Raw genomic sequence first — 16,006 nt, 5'->3', positions numbered from 1 at the left:
GACGGAATGTCTACTAATTATTTTTTGACAATGTCGGACGGACAAAAACGGTCTCTCCGCGAAAGCTTTCCACGATCCGACAGGCCGCCGCTCGTTTCGATATTCCTGAACGTCGACGAACGAAGGATGGAAGAAAGGAAGGAAGGAAGGAAGGAAGGAAGGAAGGAAGGAACGCACTCCCCGTACTCGATACCTTTGTGCCTTTATATTCGAGACTTGACTGGGTCAATTGGGGAAATATTTGGCGACGACGGTATCTGGAGCGAGGCCTTGGCGAGCTCCCCGGAACGCGCGGATACAAAACATCGGGGAACCTTGCGGCTGGCATGAGCGCAAGCAGGCGCGACGCAGGGGCACAAACGCGAAAGAGGAAGCTAGGTTTCTACGTGGAGAGTCCGGATCGATCCGGACTGCCAGGTCAACCCTCACCGCGACTCACTCACCCGGCACCAGCCACGAGTATTTTACGCTTATACATCGTTGCACTATCACTTATTACAAATTGCAAATACAAAAGTATCCGTGTTATCGTCACAGGACAGGGGTTACGCACCTGAATCTCTAATGTCGGCGTTGCGCCACGTACGTCAGGGGTATTATAAGCGGGTATTTTTCGTCGAAAATCGTAGCCAGAAAAATATCGCTTGAAAAGCGAACGGTACGGAATCAAGTGGCAGCCGCAAGCGAATAGAGTCATTGAGAAAGTTTAAATGGAGTAAACGTGAAACGGGCGAGCGATCGTCCATTGCACCGGGGGGGGAAAAAAAAAATTAGAACCTCGGAGGTCGTTTGTGTCCGCAGTTGGTACCGATTGCAACTCAATGGGCCTTTATGAAATTCCAACAACAACCGCGCGGGTCTACCAATCTCTCGCTCTTTCGCCCCATGTTTTGTCGCTCCCACGCTCTCCGTCCGTGTTTCCCACCCTTCCCCGCTGTTATCCGCACCGTTCCGCATCGGTGGACAAATTATTCGACTAATTTCAGCCGATAACTGACAGTGATGCGCGTTAATATGGAAATATCGTGGCTCATCGAATGTACGAAGCTCAGGTGGTACATAGGGCTCGTTCGAATACACAACTCGGTTGACGAAGATGCGTTTAATGTGAAATAACAGTCGATCAAGTTATCGAGGCGAGCGGGATTCGCGCTGATACGAAACCTGATCGTTTTGAATTAAACGTTGCGTTTTATGCGATCGGGCATTAAGAATGTACGACGGTATCAAAACGGTATTCGTACAAAAGCATTATCGGGGCGACTGCAAACTCATCAACGCGACGTGAATATTTTAATAACATGTGCCGCAATTAATATTATCTGAATTATTTCATAGCGGTCTTTTAATCATTGCATTAATTAATACTACTGCCATATGCAATCTATGTAAATCAAACGAAGCCTCAATAATATTCCACCGGGCAGCAAAGCGTTAAATAACCCGAATTATGAGAGGATGGGTATGAATATGAAATGCTTTACGAATTACAATTTTGGAAACGGTCTATTGTTTGGAAATTGAAGCGGGTGTAAGAACCATAATAAATGAATCGTGATTTATGAGTTATCCGACGATCGCTGGAGGATTGCTTACCGTGCGGCAACAATTCGTTTTCGTTCACGCGATCCCGCGCGAACAGGGTGCAAGGTGCAAATAACGTGCACGCTCCGCTAAAGCGCGCGCGCGACTCGTGAATTCAAGGTAAGCAGTGACACGTAAAAAAGCGATCCGTTTTACCGGGCCTTCTGCGGCCGGCAGTTTTTATACCGAGTCATTCGTTCGAGCGGACACCGCATTAAAATTTGCGACGTAACTTTTCTCTCTCTCGTACGCGAGCATGAAAAACCGACCGTGACTCGTATAACTCGATTCTCAGGGAAGAAAAAGATATTTTCTCGTTTTCCCATCGACGCGCGACGCGCGCGCGCGACATCGACACCGCGGGCTGACGATTTTCTACTGTCGTTCCCGTGTCGCTTCTAGTTTTGTGAGTCAACAAACGTTTCGTCGATCGCCGAACGTCAAAGACAAATCGTTGCAAAAAGGAGCGCGTCGTCCCGATGTATACGCTCCGATATGACGGATTAATAGAAGAGTCGCCAACGACGACGCGACGCGGATGGTTTTAAACGAGGCGACAAACGAGTTCACTTTTCGACGATTTTCGTTGCATAACCACCCGGAGAAGCAATTTACTGGCATAACGCAAATTGTCGGTGAAACAATTTCATTGGACGCGGCACAAAGGTTTGCCGCGGCGCGAAACAATACGAGGAATACCTACACCGGTATCGGATTATTCGACGTTTTCATTAGCCATTGACATCGCCGCCGTAAAATATCGATTCGCCCGTTCTAACGAACGGCATGAATTTCTCTCCTCCGTGCATTAATATTAATTTTCAAGCTTTTACATTCCCCCCTCGCCATTCGGCACACTCGTAACGTAGATTAATTGAGAAAGCCTGTTACCGAGGAGCGAGACAGTGGTTATTAATGGCATAACAAAATATCGAGCGGGCGCGCCGCCAGGCCTTCGAAACCCGACAAATATAAGACGCGAAAACTTCCGAGGCGCGCGCGAACGAAAGACGCGACCGAGATTTATGGTCGTTCTCACTACGGAAACATTGTTTCTGATGGGGCTGGGAGAGGGGACGATTTTGCGTTATCCGGTTAATGGCGGGTCGAAGAAAGTGTGGTGCGTCGCGTCGCTTCCACGATGTTTACCAAATTACAGAGGATTAATCAGCATCAGGGCGATTAATTGCATCGGTATTCGGCCGAAGAGCGGCGCACAATGAAGATATTTCATTTCGATGAAAAGGGCCGCGGAGTTTTTGTCCGATACCGAGAGAGCGAGGGAGAGTGAGAGAGAGAGAGAGAGAGAGAGAGAGAGAGAGAGAGAGAGAGAGAGAGAGAGAGAGAGAGAGCTCCGAGTTTCCCATTCGCCCGAAGAAACCTGTCATTAACGTAACGAACGATTCTTGTTGTTCACCGCGGCGAAAGCGTTTATTTCCACGTGGCACTAAATCTAAGCTTGCTTTAGGAGAGCGGGACGCGCGGCGCGGCGGTAACAACGCAGCGCAGCCCGAGGAAACAATCCCACGTTTTCTTTTGCTCGCGGCCGAGTAAGCCGATGCCCCGAGCCACTAATCACAAAGGAATTACTCGTCGGAAAAAGCCCTCCCCCCCCACTCTCCCTTTGGCCGCGCGGGAGGATTGTACGCGGTGGATATCCGATTCTTTCGATTCCTCGTGAAACGCGTGCACCCTCGGGCGCGAAACGTACGCGCGAATCGTCGCGCGCGCGCGCGCGCGTGCGCGACACATGGTCGCCGGTTAATGAGAATTCGACGTTCGTCGCGACTCATTGATTTACGAGCGTCGTAAAGCGGACTGCCACTCGCCGTAACGCGGCACACGGGTCTCGAAACGGTTCGCGAGCAAGCAATGCTCCGTTGGAGCTTCTCGAAAACAAGTTAGGGGAATTGTCAAAGGCGATGGCTCGCGGAGAGACAAACGGAGTCGGGGAGGAAGCGACGGCGGCGGCGGAGGTCAGCGCGGCCACCGCTTAAGTGCCTCGTATTTGGCCTCGTACGAGACCACCGCTCCGCTCTGCTCCGTTCCGGAGGGTCGCGCTACTCTCGTAACTCCATGCAGCCGAAAGCAATAGCCCGCCAAATACATTACATGCCCAGTTTACAACGGACGCGAAACGCGAGTCGCGGCAGATTGTGCGAGACTCCTCCTCCTCTTCCTCCTCCTCCTCTTGCTTCCTCTTCCCCGTATGCGCGCGGACATCTCGGAATGAAACGAGTCGCCTTCCCCGCGTCCTACATCGGCGACCACAACTGCAAACTATGCCCATTCTAGACGGATCCTTACGGAGCTCGCGAGATATATCTGCTGATTGATTCGATCGACCGATTCCGCGCTATCGGCTGACATTATCGTACACATAGGCCACAGCGGATCGACGTCTCGAGTGAAGACGTGGTATGCTTGATTCATGGACACGCTATATTGTTCTCGATCGTGTCGCCACAATGCTCGCCGATGTTTCCGGCCAACGTTTAGTACCTCGGCCCAATGGATGTCGACCCAAATCGGAGAGCTAAATTACACCATGTGTCCACATCCGCGGGCACGAGAGATTTGTGGTTTGAAAAAGCGGAGGAGAAACGTTGGAGATGACCCCGAAAATCTCGGTCATTTCGAGGGAGAGATAAAACCCAAACTTGACAAACAGCGGTAATACAGCACGACATACAGAGTGGTCTCGATCCGAGAAATTATCGAATTTACAAACTTTCGTTAACGAGCATCCTCAATTTTTGTCACGCGATATATTTCAGAGTTTCTCCCCTCCTCCGCAACAAAAGTTACCTAATCGCCCACTCGCTGCTACTCTCCGAGGAAAGATTCATCTGTTACAATCGAAATTTTACTAGCGTTTTAACTTCCAGTCCCCGCGAACCAGGGGAGAGAAGTTTTATATCTTTTATACTAAAAAAAAAAAAAAAAGAGAGAGAAGGAAAATGGTACGTTTCTGTTAAGAATATCTTTGCTTTTCTCTTTTATCTTGAAAATTTCCCTTTCTCATTAGTGCGGAGCCGCGGGGGAGCGCGCGTGAGTTCAACGTCAGGTAAATAGAGCCGGGAGAGTCCCGAAGAAAAGCGGTAATGTACAAGCAATACGGTAAATGGCGTAAGCAACCGAACCGAGCAGCGTCGGAGCGCCACGCTAACCGATAATTGCGTCTTTCGTTCTCCGGGTACCACCGACGATCTCCCGCGCGACCTACCGCAACGATATATTTCGGAACGACGACGACGACGACGGCGGCGGCAGCGGCGGCAGTGCCACTTACACGAGTGGTGCAGCAAGCGTCTTCCATCCCGCTCGTATTCTCGCGTCGACGTTCGCCGCTCGTCGAACGATACGAACCACGTCGGACCTCTTCGCTCTACCGTGCCCCATAAAACCCTGTGGGAAAGAGCAACGCGAAACCGCGCACCGCCAACGTCTTGGAAACGTTAGAAAGCACGATGGAAAATAGTCATGTTTAACGCTATCAACATCTATGACACGTGTATTATGTAAAATGTCCTTGGTTTCTCGTTATTTTTTTTTCTTCTTTTTCTCTCCGGAAACGCGACGGTGTCTTTCTTGAGTAATTTAAGGGCGATTGTTCCTTAGGAAAAAATTAATTCGCGACGCCAGTTTCTTCTCCCCGCGCCGCTTTTTTTAATATTCACCTCGAAATAACTTCTTAACTAGAGCGTTTAGATTAAAGTTCTGTTCAATTAAAATTAGTTGAAGAATACGATTTTGCTATCACATCTCTCTTGAACTTTTTGCATCACAAAATGCTAATATTATATCGCTAATATTATAATTCACATACAAAGTAAAAAGTTTCTTTTACTTCCGATTAAAGTTGTAAAATTAGTGCATCTTTTTCTCTTCAATAACTTTGGCTCGCTGCATCGTACGGGCATACTGCTACATCGCTTATTTATAGTGCATGTAAATTTTATGTATTAATTACCAGCAGAGTCTGTCTCGTAATATCGCTCCACTGCTGAAACATTTTATTCATTTTGTAAAGTGTACACATAACTACGGTAATGAAGTCGTATTCATATTCACTCTGCTGGGTAGTATATTTACGATCTCGGTAACAGAGAGCAGAAACAATGCAAAAACTACGCCAGTTCGACGGTTGCAAAAACTCGATTACTTCGCGTTCCACGGTGCAGCCGGAAAAAAAAACGCCGCATTATATCTGTTTCATCTCTTTCATTTTGTTCGAAAAATATCGAATTTTTTCCTTCCATTCTCTTAAATTGAGGAGCATGTATATCCATTATGGAATTATTTTTAATCCAAGACGATAGATGTGTAATAAACAAAATGTATTTTTTTCTACCATTCATAGACACAAAATTCGAGGGTGGGGGGAAAAGAGGGATAAAAAGCCCCCGAGCACCCGGGTGAGCCCCGTCGGTGTACCCGAAGGGTTAAAACTGGCGAGAGGGCCCGGATCACGCGGAGCGGAGCGGAACAGCACCGCGCGCCGGTGATACTCGCGGCGCGTATGTGCGGGCGCGGATTTAGTTCACGGTGTCGCCACGGGTCACGGCGGCGCTGCACCGTCGACGAGATCCTCAGTCCGTCACGGGGTCGCGAGGGGTACGCACTGCTCTCGTCGGTTTCGCCCGTAGTGCCCGGGCTCGAACGTCGCAACGCGCGAAAAGCACGCGCCGCCGCGCCGCGTGAAAGTGCCCGCCGCACTGACAGTCCGCGCGCTCCTCGATCTCTCTCCTCGCTGACGCGCGTCGCGAAAGAGTGTGGTGTGCATGGTGAAATGACGGCACCTTGTGGATCACGATAATCGGACGGCGATCGCGGGGTGACAGTGCGGGTGCCAGAAGGAAGGAAGGTCAGCACCGGTGAGCACTGCGGCACGATAACCGGAGCTTGCGACGTACGCTACTGTCACTAAACGTGAGTGCTCCTTTCTCGATCAATTCGAATGGATGAAACTAAATCCTTTGCACTTTGCAACTGTAATAATCTCCGCATACATGAGTCGTTACTAAGCTCTCCTTTCTCCTTTCCATTTTAATCTTAACATGTGTTGTAATCGTTATAATCGAGTAAAAGCCCAATTTTCCAAATGAGATTAGTCGTTTAAGTATTGAATGTATATCAAATATATTTCACGAGTAAGTGGGGAATTACACAGTGACTTGCTGCAAAAAGGCAGCATCCTGGCCTGGGACGCATGTTATTTAAAAACGCAATTTACCTCTTGCGTACACTGTTAAAAATGAACAGCGGAATTTAATGCAATGTAACGGAAACAAAATTCAAGCAGGTATATTAAAAACATTTAATATTGCCAAATTGCACTAAATTTTAATGCATTTTTCAATTGTAGATTGACACTAAATTTAATATACTTTAAATTTAATTTAAATTTAAAGTTTAACTTGAAAATACATTGAATTTCATGACATTTTTGACAGTGTAAATAAAATCTTGAAAACCGTAATATGTATCGTGTAATATGATTCGCCATTCGGCTTTGATTTAATTAATTTAATAATAGGAAGGATATATTTTAATACTTCTTACGAAAATTTAAAAAAGAAAATTTAGTCGTTTTTGCTACAGACGTACGAGACGCAGGATTATTAATTCTCCTTTGAACTAATGATATGTTTACTAACGACAATATGCGATAAAATGAAAAAGATTTACATACCGATATAAATTCTGACAAGTTATATCATATAAAAAAAGAGAGATATTTAAATAGCTCTCCATCTTCAAGAGAATGCTCCTCTCAAATTTTCGGAGCAACAAGAGCAAGCGTCGCATTTGGAGAAAAACACATATGTCACGATTGACAAAAATAAATGATATTTTTTCAAAAGGAAACGTGTTTGCGCTCGTGCACGTTCGTTCCTTCACAATCCAAGAAAAATGCAGAATCGTGAACGTCAAGAAACTCAACTGTCACCGTGACAGATCGAAAGCCTACGTTCGTGTGATCCTGAACGATCGCCGGCCATTGTAAACACGGTGCAGTTTGCGTTCCATTATTCCGTGCTCAGGGCTTGGTCAATCGCGCAGAACGTGTTGCCCTTTCGTCGAGTGAGCAGCAGCAGCAGCTCTCGGCCGATGTCACTGATGCGGTAATCGCGTCACGCGTCTCTTTCGTCGGCGCGCGGGCGCCGCGGTACTCTCTCCAAGATCGCTTTGTGCCGACAATTTCTCGGCAATTGAGCAACTCCGCCGGCACGCAATTAATAATGTGGCCTCGCGAGATAGGGCCGAGATAAAGCGAGCGCGCGCTTACGTTATCGAGCCCGGCTCGGGGAGTTAAATGATCGCGATAGTGATGATGCGGAAAGCGCATCCCGCTGCGTTATCCGTAAATTCGCCCTGCATTATGCACAAACGGTGGCGCATCACTCGCTTCCCCTGATGCGCCATCGATTCATCGCGACACACGTCGATCTCGTTCTAACCAGACGTCTAAAGAAATTCATGTAAATTTCTGGCCACGCGACCACTGACGTTCGACCCTGGCGTTAAGAGGTTTCCTTTTTTCTTTTTTCTTTTTTTTTATCAGGAACACCGCGAACCTTTACCGGAGATCTACGACGTAACCGCGTGAGGGATCTACGCCACTGGTTGCTTCCACGCGATAACTAATTCTCGTCACGTAAACCTCTTGTGCGTGGCACACGTCACATTCTAGGTAGAACGGAGCTCTAGTACGTTGAACGACGACTCGTCCACAGCTGATTACTTACTCGTACCGACGCGACGCGACGGCCTATCGAGTCGCGATATTCTAAAATCTAGATCTTGGTTCGAACTACCGCGGGGCATCCGAAGCTCCGATAATGGCGTGGTCGTACGTATTTCTCTGAATTTTAACTCCATGTAATTAATCGGTCATAACATTTTCCCCCGATAAATTCGCTGTGTAAATAATTAACTCGGCGATCGGCGCGTTTACCCGCACGCAGCGCGTTCCATCAAAATAGGGTTCTCTTTGTGAACAAACGCGAATTGTACGCCAAGCCGGACGTATATTTCGAAATGTGTAATTGTGTAAATAGCACGTAGAGCTCGGCTCCCGTATTCATATCGGGCGCGGCTACACCGCCGTTGAATAATTCTATCACTTTAATTACCGAAGTTTATGGCGCAAATCAGCGCGATGGGGAATAATTGAATCTCGCGAAAGGGCGAAGCCGCGCGGCGCTCCGTGTTCGCGCGCGCCAGGTATACACTCTCTCAGCAGAGCGCACTCGGCGCGACTCAACGCCGGTGCTTTTCTTCGATGATGTACGGGGTTAGGCGGATTGTTGTAAATATAGCACACGTCGGACAGTGACTAAAGGCGAGAACATCAATCAGCAGTCGCGAGCCATTGTGCCCCGCGAGGCTGATAATAAATAGCACCTTCCGTTCTCGCCGGTTATAATTCCTCTTCCCGATCGCTCTCTCGTATCTTCTCTCTCTCTCTCTCTCTCTCTCTCTCTCTCTCTCTTGTCGGTGCCTTTTTCTCATTTTCCCCCGCGCAACGATCGCACACCCGCCCGCGCGCGCGCCCGCTCGTACGTAGTCTGTATGTAGTCCGTGCCGCGAACAGGTGTCTAACTACCGACTGGCGTTCCTACAGCTATAGAGCACCACCCCCCGGCCGAGTACCTTTATTGTAGCTTTATTGTACTTCTTGCTTCCTGCAGATCGCTCGAATCCGTACAATTACACGTGAACTGCGACCGTAGGATAGTACCCACAACTCGCCTGTCTATCGATTAACCATTAGCGAAATTAATGGTACCCGTAGACAATAGAATAGCGCTATAAAGCTTAAGAAAGCGAATTAGATACGAGACACCGGTGCAGATTGTACTAGTCGCACGCGTGTTTACGTCTTACGTGATCCGCTTTCAATGAAGCAATAGCAAAAAGATAATATCGCTCTAAAAAGCCACCGGCTTTTCAATTTACTTGGTTCGGCGACGCGACGTGGCGCGGAAGTCGATTCGAAAGTTGACGAGAAATTCTCTCGATAATTTTTCTCCGCCGCGCCGCGCGCCGCTCGCTTCCACCATATCAGAGAATACATCAACTAAACATGACAATCTACCAGTAAATTACATGTTTCCAGAAATTACATCTCGACAGCGAGATATTCGGTTGACTCGCCCAGCCACTCATTTTATAATGGACAGAATGTTAAACAAGTGAGATGACAGTACTCACTGCTGGGAAAGCTACACTTGACTATTTTATGCGCCGCGCGCTACTCCCGCCTCGAGAGCACCGGCGGCACTCTCTCGCATGCGCTTTCTACTTCAGTTTCAAACTTTAATTAAAAAGGTGGAGTCGCAATAAGGTCCTTCTACCTCCCTGGGCTAGGCCCTTGTCCGTCCCTATTTCGCGAGCCGCCGCTCATCCCGTCCGCTTCAGGACCCTCGTGTCCGAGAAGCTATTTTAATTTCATTCGCGGCAAATAAACAGAACAATGAAATTAACGTCGATGGGCGCGAGCGCGCGTGCACGTTCGCGCGTGCCTCGGCGTGCCTCGGCGTGCCTCTAATGCATAGTCGAACTATATACATTTCCGGTACAAATGGCACTCCCCTTGACAACGGTTCATTTTCGGCTGGATACGGTAAATACGGGTGTAACCACAACGAAAGTACAAAAAGCAGCGGGCGATTAAAAATCAACGCGCCGCGCGCCGGCGCAACGTTTTTCATCTTGCGCGTCGCTTGATTAAAATTAATTGCTGCGTTTTTAATTACGAAATGAAATGTAAACATTAGGACGGACGTTTCCAACGGGGGAAACCTTCAGTTCGTTCCGCGATATCTACTTCGTTCTATGCTATTGTACTGAAAAAGAGATGGAATTTTTTTTTAATGTAATTTTATAAAATATCGGGAGATGTGGTAATATAATATTCGAAATTACTTTATCGTTGTCGGCTCACAAAAGCTGACGAAACGAAAATTCGGAAAATTCTGCGGTAAGTCTTTTCGGTTGGAGGGAAGCCGACCGACCCACTCGAGTGGATGTTCAGCAAACCGAGGGATTGAGGTGGCTGTTACCAAGGCGCACCGATCTTTGATTAAGAATTCAAGCGGAATAAGTTGAGTCTCTGATAAAAGGTGGCCGAATTTTCGATAACTCGATACTTTACTTCTCAAGCTACTTCGTGCGGATTAACGTAACATTTTCAATAATACATGTTACTATGATTAACTTTTGTGAAAGCTCTATACAAAATATGGAATTGCATTCAAAAATTTAGAGCTGGAAAATTAACAATATCATTTTAATGTTGAAATTATTTTGCCTTCAACAATTGTTTCATGTACGATTCAATATAATATTTCTGTATTCATTAAATTTGTTCTATTCAATATGTTGGTTGGGAAAATTATTGTATTCTCTACATTCATTTACGTAAATATTACTTGTAATCTTAATTATTGATTTTTTATTTTTTATTAACTTTTATTATTAAATCATTTGATGAATAAAAACGAATATCTTACACAATCGTGTGACGATATGTTATTGAAGCTGAAGAGATTTATAGAAGATAAGATTGTTTGTATCACGCTGCTGGTAATCATTAATCATTTGTTTAATCAGTGAAGAATCGTGCAATAATTTACTGGTAAAAACAATTCGAGCACTGTTATTAGCGACTGAATCTGCGCGGGAGCAATTATAAAAAATTTAACTTTGGAAAATCAATAACATCATTTGGTGTCGAAATTATTTCACGTTCAATAATTGCTTCATGTACAATTCAATATAATGCTTCTGCATTCATTTAACATTTGTTGAAAAAAATATTGTATTATCTACATCCATATTTGTATTACTTATAATCTTAATTACTGTTTTTTTATTCTTGATTACGTTTCTATTATTAAATCGCTCAATTAATAAGAACAGATATCCTACCGAATCGTGTGACGATATAAAGCTTAAGAGATTTCCAGAAGATAATTTAAAACTGCTCGTATCACTGCTGGCAGTCACTCGTCAGTGAAGAGTCATGCAATGATTCACGAGCAAAAACTATTCGAGCAGAGTTATTAGCGATTGTATCTGCACGAGAGCAATTATAAAGTCGGCCGGCAAACGTGACGACACGTGGGGGGTCATCGTCGGCACGTAATCGCAATCATTCGCAATTCACTGCGGCATTTCATGCCGGCATCATGAACCGCATCACGGCGTCATAACACCAAAACTTAATCTAATCTCCTCGCACCTAGGAAATATTTATCGTACAATCAACCGGCCGTGATCGGTCGTGAAGTGCCATTGCGTGCGCCGCATCGTCACGTCGAAACGATTCATAGCGCTCGTATAATGAATAATCGACTCGTTCCGCATGCGATCGCGTTCACGAGATTACTCTCATTTTCTGCTCGATATCATCGGTACGATGTGCGATTAAAGTATCGATTTCCGCGAGCTAGAATCAGACGTTCGCGCGACTATCTTTATTTCGCTCGCGAGCAAACTCGCCCGCTTTATCCCGGAGTCCCTGGATGCGATTTCATACGTTTTCTATTGATAAAATATCGCATTAATAATATATATTACAATTCTACATTTTCTCTTAATCACGTTAGCACACATCGCAATCGTTTTTCTCGCGTACGTTTACATTGCAAAAATAATTGATATCTTCCCGTAGAAAATTGAGTTGGGCATAACGATGAAAGATAATTCCACTCACGCTTAGAAACTATTTCAATTACGCGAGGTGTTTATATATCTCGTTCATGATAATATTATGTTTTCTACAATTTTATCTTTCGCTCTATAAAATCTGCATACCATTCGCGTTTCGCTGAATTTATGCGTCGTTCCAATTTTACTGACCAGTTTATGAAAGTGGAACGATAGTCGCGCGTCCACGCAACAGAAAGTCTGTTTAAGCCAAATCCGCGAGGGTCTTATTCGTCGCGCGAGATTAGCAGCCCACATTAGTGATTAGGCGAAAGCCGTTGCTGCGGTTAGTCTCCCACGAGGCTGCCGGTATCCGCGAGCTACCTTCCGGATAATCTGACAAGCGCTCGCGCATTCGTTCGTCACGGTTTATCGCCGCTGATCTTGTCTCCCGGGGCTGTCTTGAGTTGTCGTTCAAGTTCGAAGGAGCGCAATGCAGCTCGCACCACGGCTCGCGGAACGGCCAGTAAAGCGATTCGTTCCACCAATATAGAAGCAACCGAGCCAGATAATAGCGTGGCGTTACGTACCTTTAAGCCGGTGCCCTGCCATCGTCGTCATACTTCAGAGTTGCGTAGTACCGCCAAGTTTTGGTGGAAAAGCGTCTCCGTGAATAAAACTCGAAAGAAAGAGACGCCATGTTGGAGAGACGCTGTTCCATTAAATTTCCCTCGCTGCACGCGTACTCTTTCGTTCCGTGCAATTTGCAGATCGCATATCATTCTTATACGCGGCAAATGTAGCTTTCCCGACGATGAGCCGACGAAACACTATGCTAAAGTGACGCTTATCAGATCTAATTCTTCTGCAGGACATAAATCGCGAACCGGTACCACACGTGTCCGCCTTCGTTGGTGCTGTTAGCCCGTACATAACGAGAACGTTTCATCAGAGCGTGCATTTGTCACTAAAATATATGCAAGCGCGTGGCATTAAGAAAGTGCGTATTCACCGGTTCGCGAGGATATTGCGTCATAGAAAGCGTTCGACGAACGCGAGTAGGTGCAAACTCCTGGTACAACTAGTCCCGTCCAGGACATCCTCCGCGACACGCAGGACTTGTAGCTAACCGTGTTTATGGCGTAAGGAGTAGTCGCTCGGCGCTCCGCTGATATTTGTCTCAATTAATCTCACGTGAAAGTACGAGTTACGTATCATTAAGAAATACGCGACCAAGCTGTTATAGGACAACGTCGCCAACAAAATAACACGCAGCGGATAATTAATTTCTGCAGACAGTTACTTTGTCTTATGAACAAGGAAACTCGCTCTCTCTCTCTCTCTCTGTCTTTCTCATCCTTTTTTCTGTTTTTCTAAAGTTTGTAAACTTTTTCTAGAGAAAAATACGGTTTAGAGAAAGTTGCTAAATGCATACCCGTCATAATTTTAATCATACCTTACTAATATTTATATAGTTTTATAATTTAATGTAAGCAACGTTTAGTGATAAAAATATAAAATAGGTAATTGAGAAGAGAGTAATATCGACAAAAATTTAATGCGTTACATTTTGTTTTGTGCATGCCAACACTTTTAAAGATTACAACTGATATTAATTTTTGCTAAATTTGTAGCTGATAATAATGTAATCGTGCAATTTTATACTGAATTATATTTTCATAAAAGAAGATTTATCGCCAAATATTTTACATTCATTGTATATACATATTTGTAATTATTAAAGATTAAATCGATATTTTTATGAAATCTCTCAAGTTCATATAAATACAATACATACGAACAAAAATGTGTCAAATTTAAATTCGAGTAAATTTTATTATGTCTTTTTCATGATGGTTATTTATTAATTATTAAATATTTTATGCTTTTTCGATAAATTATTAATAAAATAGTATTAAATAATAATTTCTTATATTTTTAATTATTTAATTTATAAATTCGATACTTTAAAAGGCAATATAATTTAGGAAGCACGATTTAAACGACCGGTTGCCTAAATCGTACCTTTTGCAGCATATTGTAAACTAAAATTTCCAACGTTTATTTGCGTACAAATCAACGTGTATCAGTATGTATCAAATGGGAAATATATACAATAAAAAAATAACTCTCTCTTAAATGGTACGCTATCGGCAACTCCCCTTTGCAGGCTCGATGTGTGCTTTTCAATATTGAAAGAAGTAATTTTCTCAAATATACGATAATTTCATATAACTTGGGTCCTTTTTGATAAAAATAATATGACGTTCGCTTATACGGGCCCCTTTGTCGACGTAATTACCTACGATAATTTCCCGCAGAACGCATTTTCCCACATAGCCGTCGACAAATCATGCGACGATAAAGCGTGCGTGTATTTATCTTCATTACCAAGCGACAGCCCGGTCATGAACATAATCAGAAAGTTCGTTTAAAGCGCGCATAATATATTTACAGCTAAAACGATAGCGTATTATGAATGCGTATTATAAATATACTAAACGCTTCTACAGCGTCATCGCGAAAATATCTGAAAATTCCCGTAACGCAATAACTTGATTTAATTCGCAATCTTCCCCTATAAAATAGTCAAAATCAATATCCTTTTTTCATTTTACCTACTCTTTCTAACTTTGGACTTGTGCGTCCAAATACTTGGTACTATAAACTTTTTTTTTAGAAACTGAAATCACTAGAAATTTTTACATTTACATTTTAGATGCAAAAGTCTTCGTGGAAAACTGAAAAATAAATTACAAATCGCATTTCCGTGTTGTGGATGATGCTGAAATTCAACGTATACTTTCCACAAAGTTGGTATAATCTACTGCAGTAAGATTTTTCCACAAATCTTGCCACTGAACATGCGTCGATGAAAAATATGAATATTCATCTTCATTATTATGAAACAGTTCACACATAAAGTTAATCAGGAAGTTTACTCTAAGCGTGCCTTACATATATCAGCGATAGATTATGAAAGTGCATATCCATCCTACACCGAAGCTGCAACGGAAGTCTGCAAGCGCAAACTTCCGAAGCGTGATAACTCAGCGTAATTTAATAGCGTATTGTAGTGCAGAAAAGTCTTTCGCGTACTTTCTCTTGCATATTATAATGTAACCTATTATACAATATTTTTCGATTCTGTAGCTCGTGCAGACATAATTGAGAAATTTATGAAAAAAGTTAATTATTAAAGTAAACTTTATTAATTACGGAAAATAAATTGTTAAAATGTTGCAAATACTGTGTAATTTCTTATACGAGACAATCCAACGTATATACACGAAGAAATATTATTACATACTTGTACTCTGTACAAGTATGTAAATCTTCCCTTCGTTTAAATAGAAAAACATCTCAAAAATCCTCCCTGAAAAATAGCTAAATTCCCGTGACATTAGCGGTAAGAAAAATGGGAAATTATTCATTATGAAATAACGTAGAAGCATACTTGAGCGTAATGAACACGGTGAAACGGTACACGTTTATCAGACCCATTAGCTCGCTTAGACAAGATGAGGAAGTCAGCACGCCGGATATACGATACGTTTCACCTGGCGTATTACGAAAGCGCATCCCCCTTATAACCTGCATTGCAGTAGGAAGTGCTCGGTACACGCGAACGGACGCAAACTTCCGAACGGAGAATAACTGACTCCCGGATAGCTTCTTTCGGGATCCGCGTGAAATCGCGCGCGATCAGCGCGATGCTTGTGTACGTATGCCTGTAATGTGTGTGTGTGTGTGTGTGTGTATA

The 16,006-nt window shown here is 44.2% G+C and overlaps 1 protein-coding gene and 1 long non-coding RNA gene across 3 annotated transcripts in view; one reads left to right on the top strand and one right to left on the bottom strand.

Moving 5' to 3' along the window:
- The window catches only part of LOC120358650, a 423,202-nt gene that overhangs the window by 263,854 nt on the left and 143,342 nt on the right, over window positions 1-16,006 (bottom strand). The window lies entirely within an intron of this gene.
- The window catches only part of LOC105193470 (epithelial discoidin domain-containing receptor 1), a 147,707-nt gene continuing 137,870 nt past the window's right edge, over window positions 6,170-16,006 (top strand). The window contains exon 1 of the mRNA XM_039453531.1: window positions 6,170-6,516. The gene's annotated coding sequence lies outside the window, so the exon portion shown is untranslated. The remainder of the gene's footprint in view (window positions 6,517-16,006) is intronic.

This window comes from Solenopsis invicta, chromosome 9, assembly GCF_016802725.1.
Source record: "Solenopsis invicta isolate M01_SB chromosome 9, UNIL_Sinv_3.0, whole genome shotgun sequence".
NCBI lineage: Eukaryota > Metazoa > Arthropoda > Insecta > Hymenoptera > Formicidae > Solenopsis > Solenopsis invicta.
The sequence above is the reverse complement of the archived record's forward strand: the minus strand, read 5'-3'. Positions and strand labels throughout refer to the sequence as shown.